The 14,476-nt window shown below is 42.5% G+C and overlaps 1 long non-coding RNA gene across 1 annotated transcript; it reads right to left on the bottom strand.

The window, feature by feature from the left end:
- Positions 1 to 9,688: 9,688 nt before the first annotated feature.
- LOC107836992 (uncharacterized) lies at positions 9,689 to 12,614 on the bottom strand. Its single transcript, XR_001662967.1, has 2 exons — positions 10,914 to 12,614; positions 9,689 to 10,800 (listed from the first exon to the last, which is right to left on the bottom strand). It is a non-coding gene; the product is annotated as an uncharacterized LOC107836992 (long non-coding RNA).
- Between the last annotated feature and the right edge of the window lie 1,862 nt (positions 12,615 to 14,476).

Genomic DNA, 14,476 nt, shown 5'->3' with positions numbered 1-14,476 from the left:
CACGGGCTGTTTAAAAGTACCAACTGCGCCACCTCCTGGTTATATTCGTCATACATTCAGTGAGAAATTGATGTTAAGTAACTTTAGTTTTCTGAAAGCTGTTACTGAAACAACAAAACAACAACAACAAAAAAACAAACAATTCTCATAGCCTCACACCAAAGCCACGAATAAACTCAACGTCTTTTGGAAAATAAAATATTTTATTCAGAAAATATTGTATTTTATGAAAGCATATTTTCATCGTGTTGACCATGTTCATGTATGTAACCTTTGTTGTAGTGAAGTTCTGCACATACTGCACCTAAAAGACACAACACTTTGACTTCCTTCACAACTATTATGGGTCAGGTGAGCTGAGAATGTCAGGGGGAAAACATCTTAACTTTAATATTATTTTAATAATAAATATACTTGCATTGTCTGTTAATTTGCTCGTAGTTTTTCTTCGCCAAAGCAACATAATTTGAAAGTCTCTATATTGTTTAGGTATCTCTTGGGTTGTGGTTCCTCAGTTCTACTTTACTTGAATTGAGTCCACCTGTGACAAATGCAATTAACTAAATATGATTTAGCACTCTGGTCTTTATAAAGTCTCAAAGAACTTTTCAGAAACCATCTAAAGAAGTAGAAGAAAAAAAATTATTTTGTTTTATTATGTTTGATGCTGTGATTAATTACTCTGTCCACCAATGACATTCATTGGGTTAACCATGATGCAGTGATCTACACAGTTTTATCTCTGATTTTTGCTTGAGTTTTTTTAGTTTACTTTTTGTGAGTTATGGCAGTTTCTGGGTCAAAGTGGTGTTTCAAGTCAGGCTAAGAGTGAAAACGGTTTCATCTGAGTCTACTTAGCAATGCACTTTAGACCTTTTGGAAGGAAAGATGTGATGTTTTTCCCATTTTCTTCTCTGCATGCCCTGATTATCGAGGCCTCTAGTGCTGCTTGTTTAGTTTTGGACACGTAGTCCTGCCTGCTCAGAACATTACTATTACTGTAATTTGATCAGAAATTTCTTGTTGTTACAGTCACTGTTGTTATCCTCCGTATACGCTTTCTTTTACAATGTGGAAATCTCCCATGCTGTTTTTATTTGACGTGTCCTCATCCATTATTTTCTGTACAACCTGTTCGTGTTCAAGAGTTTGACTGGCGGTGGGTTTTCGCAGCATCACTCAAACAAGTATGTTTTGTGATAAAGAATGATTTCAAAGTTTTGTGAAAATGAATTCAGGCATTTTACGTGTTAGACTGGGATACAAAGTCTACCCTTTCCTTACAAAGGACAGAAGAAAAGGTCAATTTTCCCACCAACTTCCCTTTCCCTGCTGAAGAGTAGCATGCCCATAGCATGTGCTGCCACCACCGTGTTTCACAGAGGGGGTGATGTATTCAAGGTGTGACACAGAGTTAGTTTTCCACCCCACACAGAGTTTTACATGCTGGCCGACAATTTTAGTATTATCCTTGGCCGATGTTCCTCTGTGTTGAATAGAATTGTGGGAGGTATCTTCAGATAAACATTGGCTGAATCAGGTGCTGCAATGATAAAGGGCAACCAGTTTGCAAAACTGGAAACGATGGGAGGTCATGGGTCAGTTTTTAATTTTATTGCACAAACTTGACGGAGACCAACATTTTGACACCTTTTGTGTCTTCACACGCAGAGTCATAAGTGAACAAGACAAGTAATTGAAGACAACCTGTGTACAAAAGTCACTAAAAGCAGCGCGAAGTAATGTTACAAACCCACTGGTCAAACAGAAGGAGGGCAGAGTTCACCAATATGATTTACTTACTGTTATTCGCCAAACAAATTTTCTACAATACCTAAAGAGCATAATATAACACTCTATTATAAGAACATGCATTAAAGATAAAATAACAAACATTAATCAGCACAATCATATGACTCTGATATGAGTCTTTAGATCTCTTTTTATAGGTCCAGCATAAACCAAAACTCTGAGATCTGCTCCTTTTGCATCGCCCCTGCCTCCTGCACTTAGGCACCCAACCCCTTTTGACCTTACATGAGGCAGGAATAGAAACTGGATGGATGAATGACTTGGCAGATCGATGCTTGTGAGACATATAAGGAAATTTCATGAAACTTGAAACTTTAGGTCTGTTCATACAAAGCGATTTAAACGTCAATTAAAATGTTTTCCCATTCAGTTCTCAATCATTTTACTAGCATAATGGAATCATGTTGCTGATAGTTTGCCTTTTTCCCGTCATTTCTCTCCTTTCACCAGTTTTGACAATGGTCCCCCAGGACTCCGTTCTGTCAGTTAGGAAGTTTTTGTGATCCATGCACCACTGAGCACATCTCTACATCCCATCCCCATTCACAGTAAAATACCACCACATCCCACAGGATTAGGCATGCCTCCTCTCCTTTGACCCTACTTGTCTCCTGCCTCACACACGCACACAAACACACCCTGCACACTCACACTTTCTAAACACTCACCACTGACTTTCATTTCAATGTTAAGTTTGACAAGGGGAGTGTGAAGGATCAGCATGCCTAATGCACCCCTCTTCCCTCCACCCCACTTCAGATGTATGCATGTTCTGGGTCTGACAGCTCACAGATGTGACTGACAGTATGTGCCCATGCAACCGAGAAGAGGAGAGAAGACAAGGGGGGGGAGGGGGGTAAAATACAATAAAAAAAAAGGAGAAGCAGAGCTTCAGTCTTTTCTGCCACCAAATCATCAACCTTCAGAAACACAGAGACTGAACTAAAGTGTAATGTTGTTGTTCTGCAGTGGCTGTAACTCAGATCCTTTTAGATTTAAGATAAATGTGACACATTGATTTCCTCTGATTGTTAATTGACGTGAGGCTGTTGTTGTCTGAGAATAATCTGAGAAGTGTGGCGTGCATTTGTGTTCATCCCTCTTGACTCAGATATCCCTGAGTTGGGCTGGATAGCAAATGCACAAATGAACAGGAATTGTGAAAACCATGATCAAACATAAAAACATTGCATTAATTGGTCACAAGTAATCAAATTAAGTTTATATAAGTTAATTTATTAGATTTATTAGTGAAACAAAAGTAAATCAGTTAAGTTTGACAACCTTTATTCAATTACTTGTGACCAATTACATCTTTTTTTTCATTTTGCAGGCTCTGTTCTCGTTTTCCAGTGCACAATCCCACCCTGCTCAGTGTTGGTGTGTCATGCAAAATCCCACAGAAATACTTACAGATTTGTGACCAAACCTGATAAAGTTCAAAGGACATGCAAACTGTTCCAAAGTACCTAATACTTTCAGGACACTTGTCAGTCTCGCTTCTCCTGGTCTCATGAGCAGATGGTGGCGCTGTCGAGCCGAGGTGTGCTATGTGTACTCCCCCCGTGTACGACAGGGCAGGAGGAGAGTGAAACCACAACGCTGTTTATCAAACTCATAGGAAGTGGTTGTTGTTGAGCAAGGACGTGTCGCACCACCACATCCTGCCGCTGGGAAGCTGCTTTAGATGGGACAGTGTTCACACAATGTACAGTAAACAACAAATGCAGGCCAGATGTTTTTTTTCTTTCTTTTTTTTTTCACAGTGCATGTGCACGGGTAAGTGTGTGATGTGTGTGGGTGCTTCCGACATTATACCATATAGCTATGATTATTCAAAGAGGAAGTTGTTCGAGTGCGTACCACGACAGATATTATAACGTTTTATTTCACATTTCTTGGAATTTCTCTTTTTTATAGTCTAACATAGACTTGTTTTTACCCCTTAAGCTAACTACATCACACTGACATGCACAAAAAACAGTGTTCGCAACCATAGCTTCAAATTGTTCCTTTGCAAAGCAGATCCTGTTTTTACATACATTTTTCTGTCATGCTTATAATATTTTTGATGTTTTCGAGAGACATGTTCAGAAGTGATAGTTGTAAAAGTTTTAAACGCAACTTTGACCCCGTTGTTGGATATGTAAGCCATGAATGATTCAGCATTGTGTTTCATACACCTGCTGCATGTTTCTGTCTTCGTTTCACTCACAGGGGGAAGTGGCAGTGTTCTCTCATCTGGGGAGTTTTCCTCGTTTCTCTTTCTGACTCTTTCACACATGCACGCACGCACACACACTCATAGAAAGAGAGAGAGAGAGAGAGAGAGAGACATGCAGCTGTATTTGACCACAGGCAGGGCTCTAACACAACAGGATGTTGCAGGGTGGATGTGCGAGGTGTGAAGGTTCACACAAGCTATGACAAACATCATCTGATTCTCAGAAACTTATTATTCCTTTTTCAGTGGTCTAATAGACACCAACACATTGAATCCATTGCTCTTTTTGGGTCTGCAGACAGAGCGACAGCACGTAAGCCGGGATTTAAACCCACATTTATGAAACTCCACTGCACGACACTCGGCCGTGTTCTGCACTGTCGCTCACTTTGTCCTCTTCATTCCTCTCAGATGTCTGCGGTGACAAGACAATGAGGAAACAGAGGGACAGCAGAAGGACGGTCTTTATCTTCCTTGCTGCGGTGTGTTTACAAGCTATGTACAGATCCATCAAATCAGCGCTGTCAGTCCTGTGCTGCTTTGTTACATGCAAGAACGGTCAGGCTGAATTTCCATTAGGGCATCAACCCCCGTTCAGCACTGTCCTCCCTCAGCATGCACCAGGCATGTGGAGGACTTCAAGATGAGCCCACTTCTCATAGCTCATCTCAAATAGAGCCAACATTATGATAATGTCCCTATAAGTAGCAGGGGGATGGGTGCAGTGTCATCTCCTCACAAAGACAGAGCCAGCAGGGACTCCACAGTCAACTGCATTTAGGGCTTTGTTGTTGTCTGAGCCCCCTCGTCAATATTGTTTTTTCTGTTCCGGTCCGCATCCTCCTCTCAGACTTTATTATGGCTCTCATTAAAATGATCTCTTTCTGAGCTCCTGAATGAAGAACAAAGTCTTGTGATATTTTCTTTTTCTGCCCCTTTGTCTGTGTGCCTGTGTCCTCGAGTCTGGCTGCATATGCAAAGCACATGTGGCCAATTGAGAGCTCCAGAAAAGCCAACAGACTCCTTGAAGAGCTGCACTATTTTAATCAGCTGCTCTGAATAGCTTGCTGTTTGTCCAATAAGTCATGGAGGCTTAGTCGTCTTTTTGTTGTTGTTGTTGTTGTTGTTGTTGTTGCAGAAGCAAAGAGAAATGACAGGAGAGCACAGTGGGGCGAATAAGAACGGAAAACATCAAGGTTTTCTCAGTGAATATATTTCTAATGGGGCTTTTTACATGCCATTCACACCACATTTTGATAACAAAACACATATACAAATGAGAGGAAATGTCCAATAACCTGGATGGACATAAAGAATTATACAAACAGGACGAAAAGGAGGGTTGAGAAGGTACAAAAACAAAAAAACAAAAATACTGCTGAAACCTACTGGTTTAGTCTTAAATGGTTGTCTCTACAAATGTTTTTCATTTTCAAAGTATTTAATAAGAAACATTTTAGGTGGGGGAAAATAAAGGGCTCTCTCCTGGGAACTTTATGTCTGTATTGTTGTAGAATATTTAGATTTTTCCAAGAGTTCCAATGTTCAACAGCTCTGGCTTCTATGCTCACTCACAGCACAACACTCCACTGATGAAGAAAAAGCACTTTTCTGTAAAACAGTTGGAGAAGTCCGTTAAATACTGGAAGAATACCAGATGAGGCTTAAGTTACGCTTTTTAGAAAGCATTGCAAACTGTGAGACTTACTTGATTATATTCTTACAATTCACTCAGTGCTTCAAGATGGGTCTAAAATGATGAGAGCACTCAACATGCCTGCTGCAGCTTTTGGCTGTAGAACGTTATTATCTTTAGAAGGTAAATGAAGGAGAAGAGTCCCTTTGTGTGTTTCTGTATGCGTCTGCAGCCGGAGACGGCCTTCAATGGCGTGCGACCCAAGAAGCCATTTACTTCATTAACCCCTCCAGATCAGCAAGGGCTCCGCAATCAGCCTCGTCACACGTCCCATTAACTTCTCCTTCTATCAGGATGGCCCTCGCTCCTCCTGACACCCCACACAGTCATGCGTGCATCTCATTTTGTTTTGCAACACACAACCGCGAGGTCTTGCGTTTCGAAAGCACCCCGTCCTTCTGCGCTCTCAGATCAGCGCAGCTCCTCTGCCTCTGTCTTGGCTAACCCCATTACCTCTGCGGGTCCCAGGGGTCCCTGGGCTCTGATGAACCCTCAGCTGCCCTGTGAGATTAGTGGACTCCCTGAGAAAATCCCCCTCATTGATTGAACGAATGCGAGTCTCTCCTGCTCACAATGTCAGCTCAAGGTTGGCACGTCCACTCTCCTTCCCCTTCAGTCCTGTCAGGAGTTGCTACTTTGCCATTAATATCAGAGTTATTTCATCTCCTGCTGTCTCCGCTGTTCTTGTTTTTCCACAAACCTACTATTGACATTCACTCGTGTTTCCTTCCGACACTTTTCTCCACCGGCCCCACTCAGAGCGTTTATTAATTGTTAGGTAATTTCCCCCTCACTTCTTCCTCATCTTCCCATCTCCTTCCCTCTGCTGATACTTTGTCGTAAAGTTAAAAAAACTTCAGCCTTTCATAAGGTGCTTTGAACGTTTGAATTCCCTTCTATGAGTTGCACATTAAATGAAGGAAACTGTTTTTTTTTTCTTCTATGCATGCATCCCTCTTGTGGAATAAAGGCGGAAAGAGAGATGAGGGAGTAAGGCCACTTAGATGAATGACTGAATCTTTCTTTTTATTTATTTATTTATTTTTTTTTTATGCTGAACCTGACGAGCGATGAATGATGCACCAGATTTCCTGTAGCTGTGAATAGAGATGAAAAGATTATCCAGATATTTGGATCGCTCAGGCAGGAAGGCTGCCCTGCACGCTGCTCCTTTCCTGGCCTTCCTCATAATTCAATATTTACAGTTTAGGCTGAAAACGGCTCCCTCTCGGCCCTCCTGGATCTGGTATCCATGGCAGCAGATTGGAGAGCAGAGGGCCTTCTTCGTGTGTCTGTGTGTGTGTTTCTGAGAGGGTAATCTCTGCTGATACACTGCCATTGATTGGTTGTTAGGGAGCAGCTGTTGACCCCTCAATCTCTGGGGTCTCTTTGTGCTTTCACACACATCCCAGATCAATGCATGTGATGATACTCACACACGCGCACGCACNACACACACACACACACACACACACGCACACACACACACACACACACACCTGATTTGCTATTCTAGCAGTATTTCAGAGTTCTTTTCAAAATGATAAAAAATCAACCTAAATTTAAATGTGGTATTAATTTGAAGTTAAATCCCTGTGGCTGGTTTTATGAACATATCGGAACAAATGACTTAATTTATTTGACATAATTAAACTAGTTTCAGAACCCCTAAGGCTCCAGAACTTCAGAGCAATTTTAAATGCCGCCATTAAAAAATAAAAAAATATCATTAGAGTTATTTTCAGACATCAGGCTCTTGTGAAAGAGGTAGTAAAATTCACAAATATACATATAGATCATAACACAATGCGCAGTGCAGTGATTTGCAAAAGTAATGATACCCTGTTGACCTGCTATAATTATTGTTAATGGTGTTCAGTTTAGTTGGCTAAACTGAACACCAGTTTAGCCAACTAAACTGGTGTTCAACATACAGCACTTCACATGGATTATATGTGATAGAAAACACATAAATAGTGCATAATTGTGAACTGGTATACAAAGGACACATTTATTACATGTGAGACTTTGAAAAGGCTGAACTTTACCTGTATTTGGTGCCAGGAGTCATCTCTGTAGAAGCACATTTAGTTACAATTATTACACATGTCTTTTGGGGTATTTTCCAACCAGTTTTGCACTTCCACAGGAAGGAAAATGTTGCCTTTGTTCTTGGTAAAATAGCTCAAACTCAGCCAGAATGGATAACTGGTGCCAGTACAGTTTTCATGTCATGCCATAGATTCCCAGTTGACGAAGAGTGGACCTTTACTGGGTCACTTCTAACTCAAGGATGTGCTTTAATCTGAACCACTCCATTGTTGTTCTTGCTGCATGTTTTTCCAGCACTGGCCAATATTGAGCTCCACTCACCAGCTTCTCTTTCCCTGCTGAAGAAAAGCATCCCCACATCACTTTCACTACCGTTTCACTGTTTCAGGGTGATTCTGTATTTATCACAGTGAAAGAGCACCTGAGGAGGAATCATAGTGAACGGATAATATTTAATAAAGTTATTATGTCCAGCACCTTGGAAGGAGTGTAAAATGGAAGAACAAACATGACAAAACCTGAAAGCAAATTGAAGGATAAACACAGAGGAGGGAGATTACTGAATCGGCGCTCAGGCGGGTCTAACTGATTGCAAGTTGCAGGTTTGGGGGAAAAACGGGGAAATACAGAAAACTGATGGAAAACTGAAAAGGAATGTCTGGTAAACACAAAAGGGAAACACGAGGAACCAAACTAAGAATAATTCCAAACAAAAATTGACAAAACTTCCAGTGTATATCCTTCTGGTTGTTTTTGTGATTAGTATTTATTTCATAGACTATAATTAAAACCATTACAAAACCCCCGAGGCTCTAACGCAATATAGAAATGTGGAGAAATGTTAGATATATGCCATTTAATGAATGTTATTGGCACAATTCATAAAAAAAAGGAAGTGAAATAAGTGTCTAAAGGGATTCAAAACGGGTCACGTATTTATAAATAGTACATTTAGTGAAATTTGCAGAAAGCTGTGACACTGCTGTGAAAACACTTCTTTTGAATCAGAGCACACAAACACACCGAGTTTGTGAATCTGGTGTATCTCAGCAGGGGAAGTGAAAAGTATCAGCACACGGGCTGCTGATGGCACTGCAGATTTTTAACTACAAGCTTGGAGTCGAGTGTTTACCTACTACTGACTTCAAAGAGCCTCCACCCTAATGAAACATCTCTCTGTGGGCGTTCTGCACAAACACACGCATATATGCACAGGGCTGGGCTGAGGAACTGCTTGTAACTGTGGCTCACCAAGGGAAAAAAATAAAGGTCGTGTGAGGTCATTTGCATGGCTCGTCAGTGCTGAAAGTAGGTTTCCAACGCAGGGAAGGTCAGGTTTTGCATGGGACAAATTGAAGCTCTGATAGCGATGAGGCGGCAGAACAACTGCGGCTCGCTCACGGCGGTTTGATGTTGAGTTTTCCATCCTCCTTTTTTTCTTTTTTCTTTTTTAAATTCTGACATATTAAGGGGAAATCACCGGCACTCACATGCATGCACACAACACCCACGCGTCAACAGAGCCTCTCAAGTCTCCCTCCATTCACCAGCTCGGCCCCACGCGAACGCCCACCTTGTTTTACTCTGAATAAAACGTGTGGGCGACGTGAGATGTTGCAGCTTCTGTCTTACTGGGCACACGAGATAAATTGGAAGGAAGTGCACTGATGCTGTCAGGTCTCATCTCTGCACGTCATCCCAGGAGTGCAAACTATTTCCTGTTAAGACAAAGGCGTTCATTTTATTTTTAGGTTAACTCAGGAGGTTTTAAGGTCAAAACGCCCCCTAGGGTACGCACACATAGATAGTTAAGACTTGTTATCGCTCATCAAAGGTCTGTTTTGTGGTCTCCCTGAAGGGAGTGAAGTTGAACCATTTAGTAATCCTGTTTGTATTTGTTTGGAGGTGAGAGGATTTTCTCCAAAGATATGAGTCTATTATCGCATTATAAGACCACCTTAGACCAGTGGTGGTCTGTTTTGCTTTGTGATGTTTAATCTGCTCTGAACTGCAGGATGGTTTGCCATCTGGACTCTCTTCTGTCCAGGACATGCTGTTGTCCTTTCAGCAAAATATGATTTAGCGTTTTCTTCAATCAACAAGTCCCTGGAAAAGATGAGAACCGGATGGCTGAATGAGAATGCCTTTAACGTTTTTGCAATTCATCTTTGCCCCACATTTTCAGCATCTATTCATTAACTCCTTAAAATATGTTTTTATCAGCTATAAAGCTGTACACCTTAGAAAGGCTGGGTTGACGGACGAGGATCAGGGGTAAGTAGTAAAACAGGATTCAGTTCAATCATTGATTTTCAGCTTTTAAGCAACAAACAAATGCCCGTTGTTAAGGATAGTGGAGGTTCTGTGATGCTATGGGCCCCTTTCTCCTCCAAAGTTCATGACATTTATATACATTTAGATTTATGGTTGTAATGAGAGAAAATGCTGAAAAGTTTAAAAGGGTTTAATACATTTACTAAATTGCTGACTTTTTTTGAGAATGCTAGAACAATTAACTTATTTGACATAATCAAATTGTTTCACTTCTATCTGAGCTATTTTCTGTCAATTTATGAAATTCAAAGCCAGAATATTTTTTCTCCAATCATAATTACTCCTTTAAACATGTACGGTTTTTTTACTTCCTTCCTCTGCTATTTTCATTCATACACATTAACCAGCTGAAGTAATATTTTTTCTATTACCAGGACTTACTCAGAGCCTTTCCGTAGATGCATGTTGTGCGTCTGCAGAGAAAAGCTTGAGCCCCACCTCTCATTTCCATTACATTAAACTATCAGAAAGTCTCTATAAGCTGTCCCCCTTGGTGAAAACCGGTGAAAAGCAGGTGGACACAGAAACGAGGGACGTGCAGAGGCTGTTTGCAGCCAGAAGGAGGCGATCTCGCTCCTCCTCTTTCTCGTCTTCCTCCTCCTCCTCTCCTCTGGTCGGCTCAGCTTGGCCAGAGCTTCCAGTCTGCTGGGTGAGATCATTACCAGACACCAGGCTCCAGGACCTGACATTCACCGATTGGAAAAGCAAAGAGAGAGAGGGAGAGAGAGGCACACAGGCTCAGAGAGCGAGAGAAAGCCTTGATCCAGTGCAGCCGGCGACCTAAAGCGAGCTAACCCGCGGCGTGCAGCCTCAGCTCCCCGGTCCTCCGCTGCACGGACACGGCTCAAAGCGCGCTCTGTTGTCGCAGAAAATCTTTTCCCTCCTCGCTTGGATTTTTTTTGGCTTGTAGTCGGATGCGGGCTGCTTGTTTTGACTGCAGTAACAGAGCTGCTCCCCCTCCTTCTCCTTCTTCCTCTCCTCCTCCTCCCCTCCTTCCAGCCGAGTAGCGGATTTGCGAGGGATCTCAGCGCCGACTCACCAGCGATCCCGCAAGGCTCCGGGACACGCTCTCTGCACCGCTGCGGCTCTCCGGCTGCTCCCGCCTGCAGGAGACCCCGATTGGTTCTCCTTTCTGGCAGAACCTGGACACGACCGCCAAGTTTCCTGCTGGATTTTTTTCTTTCTTTTTCTTAATCGCTATTTTTTATTTTGATTTTTTTTTTGCAACCTTGATTCTCATCGGATCGCCCGCAAGTCCTATTTCCCCCCCTCGCTCCTCTCTTTCCAAAGCGCTGTTGACGCCATTTTCCCCGGGGTTTTCTGTCAGAGAAAAATCCATCCACATTTACTCCCCGGCACCGTTTGACAGCTCCCCGGGAGGCTGTCATCCCATCCGTCGCTTGTGTAAAAAACGTGTCTCGGCTAAATGGATTGTAAATGATCTTGATGAAATATTCACACGTTAGAGCCGACTGTGTGGCAACATTAGACATGGGTAAGTAGCCCCGCTTGACTGAGCACATTCCCGCACCTGAACGCACCTCTTCTTCTTGTCCATGTCGGCGTGCCCGTGTGCTGCTGTTTGAAAGTGTTTCTTGTTTTGCATGCAGATCTGAAGCGAGAGTCTTGTGCGCCTTCAGGTACGCAGCTCGTCCAAGTGCGGGAGAGCGCTGCTCCTCGCAGCGAGCGCGCTGAGAATGCTTGCAGTCACATGCCCACAAAATAAGCGGGCAGATTCACGCACGTAGGCAACCCAAACGAGGCTGTATCACCCAGGGAGGCAGCGTTTGTTATCGCTGGGTAGCACCTTGGCGCTTGTGCGGCTTTGATTAGGTCTTCTCCACCGACACAGGAGGAAAAGGTTCACCTCACTCATCAAAAACCGCTGCTAGATCAGATATTTTCCTGCTGGGCTCTGCCTCCTGCGTCTTCATTTGACATTGATAATCCGTCACATTGTGCGGGGGTTGGGGGGGTGCTTGTTACTTTTTTGGGGTGTTAAGTTGGGCCGAACTGATTTGGGCTCTGTGGGTTTTGATGTGTTGTTGTGGCGTTACGTTTTTGAGATTTTTCTTGTTGTTGTTGTTGTGTGTGTTAAAGATTCCAGAAATCCAAACGCTTGAAGTCGTCTTTCCACATCTTTGCGATGCTTTTAGTTTGCAAAGATGGTTCCGAATTTGTTTCCACTTTGCAGAATGGTTGATCTTAGGTTTGGACTTTGACTAGGCCACCCTAACGCATGCTTTGATCTGAACTGCCGGTTGGGTAGCGTTGTTGTTGAAGTTTGTCTTTAGTCTGCAATATCTTGCAGCCTCAGTCAGGTTTTCTTTTTCCTGGATGGCTCTGTTTTTAACTGCATCAAGGGTAACCAAAGAAAAGCATCCCTGCAGCATGACGCTACCTCCACCGTGTTTCCCCACTAGGAGGATGTGTTTGGGGGAAGGTTCAGTGTTAGTTTTCAACCCCACATGGTATTTTGCATGTTGAAAGTTTAGAAAGTTTCAGCTTATAACTTCTTCTGACTTTCTCGTATGCCACTCTAAACTAAATATTCTCTCTCCTGAGTCGTCCACGCCTGCGGCTCCTCTGGGGTTAACATGACCCTCTCGTCTAGGTGATTCTCTGATAAATGATCTTTAGTTTTGTCAGTGCAGGTGGACAGCCATGACCTGCTAAAGCTAAAACACAGCTCCCTTTAATTACACTGCAGAAACGATTAGGGTGACTTACTGCTGAGAAACACACGACCGGAGGCTAACAGTAACATCAAGGGGAATGAAATGAAACCAGAGTCGACCAAAGATCAGATTTTCCCCCAACAAACAGCCAATCCAGGTGCATGAAACAAAGGATGAATACATCGCCTCGTGCCTACTCTTAAGTACAGAGTGGAGGTTTTGTGATGCTGTGGGCCACTTTCTGTTCCAGTGGCCTTGGACTCTTTAGAGTACTAAGAAATGTGGCGGGCTCTGTTGCCTCTTGATCTTTCAGCAGGATAGTGATCAGATGATGCAGCATCAGCTCTTGCCGATTACACGTGCTTGAACGTACGGCTCTATGTAAACAGATAGGAATCCTGCATTGGATGTTGTTTTCTTGCTTGTTACACAAACCACTACTAGGATGTAGTTTGATGCATGTCATTGTATTTAGTTTCTACTTATTTCAGTCGCAATAACAAGTTTCTAACCTGGTTAGGTCTACTTATATGTAATTTTAGCTCTCACTCTTTTGAAAAAAAGTACTAAATTCAATATTTCAAAGTTTGACATGCTTCGCAATTTGACATGCTTGCAGTCAGATCAGTAAACCTCAGTTCTTTTTGAAGGACATTTAAAAATACCGTGGTTAATTTCTCCTGTTTTAATTCATGGATCTTATATTGTGTTTCATTGATAACGGATCACAGAAACAATCTTGAATATTTCAATTACATTGAAGTAGGTTCATTTTTAGCTTCTTAACATGAGGAGAGCCTGACAATTCATTAGAACTTGTCTGTCTTTACCTCCTGAGTTTAGTGTGAAGGGTCAGAGGTGACACCAGGAAATGGGATTCAAGGTTCTGCTCGGCATCTATTGAGCAGAACTTTGATGTCTGTGGGTCTTTGGTCCAGGGAAATGTTCACCTCACTAATCAAACACTGCGCTTCAATCAGACGTTTCTTCCACTTCCTTCATCTTCATTTATCGTTGACAGTTCATCGCATAGCATCACATTACGTGAAGCATAAAACCCCCCCACACATGTTTCTGACTTTTTCAGGCTGTAAAATAACATTAAGTTCCTTCTGGTTGTTGAATTTACTATTTGTTCTGTTGGAGTTGCATAAACGAGTCCAAAAGCCCCAGGATCCAAACCCTCATGTACTGTTGTAATAAATCTGATTTGTTCTGTAGTTTCCACTATTAAAACATCACTTTGTTGGAGCTCTGGCCCCTTCGCCTCCTCCCTACGTGACAGAAACTATCGGGACTCCCAGAGAAAAGGAGGGTCGAAGGCTAACGATGAAAGATAAGTAGCAAAATGAGAGTCGGCCATAGACTGAGTGTTTTGGCAAGAAACACCATGAATGAGTCAGGGCTGAAACAAAGAATGAAAAGCATCTCATACCCACTGTACAGCATGGTGGGGGTTCTGTGATGCTGCGGGACTGTTTTTCTTCCAAACAGTGTTTTGGTCCACTTCACTGAAGGGTGGGGCCTTGTTAAAGTGAAACACATTATAAATTCTTTGATATTCCAAATCGTTTAAAGTTAAAAAGCTGCTGGGTTCTGTTCATTTGGTATCTTAACAGGACAGTGATCTGAAAAGCATGACTGAGTCGTCACTGACACTTTCAACCAGACACAAAGTCA

This window comes from Poecilia formosa, unplaced genomic scaffold (genome assembly GCF_000485575.1).
Source record: "Poecilia formosa unplaced genomic scaffold, Poecilia_formosa-5.1.2 Scaffold103, whole genome shotgun sequence".
In the NCBI taxonomy this organism is placed as follows: Eukaryota; Metazoa; Chordata; class Actinopteri; order Cyprinodontiformes; family Poeciliidae; genus Poecilia; species Poecilia formosa.
The sequence above is the reverse complement of the archived record's forward strand: the minus strand, read 5'-3'. Positions and strand labels throughout refer to the sequence as shown.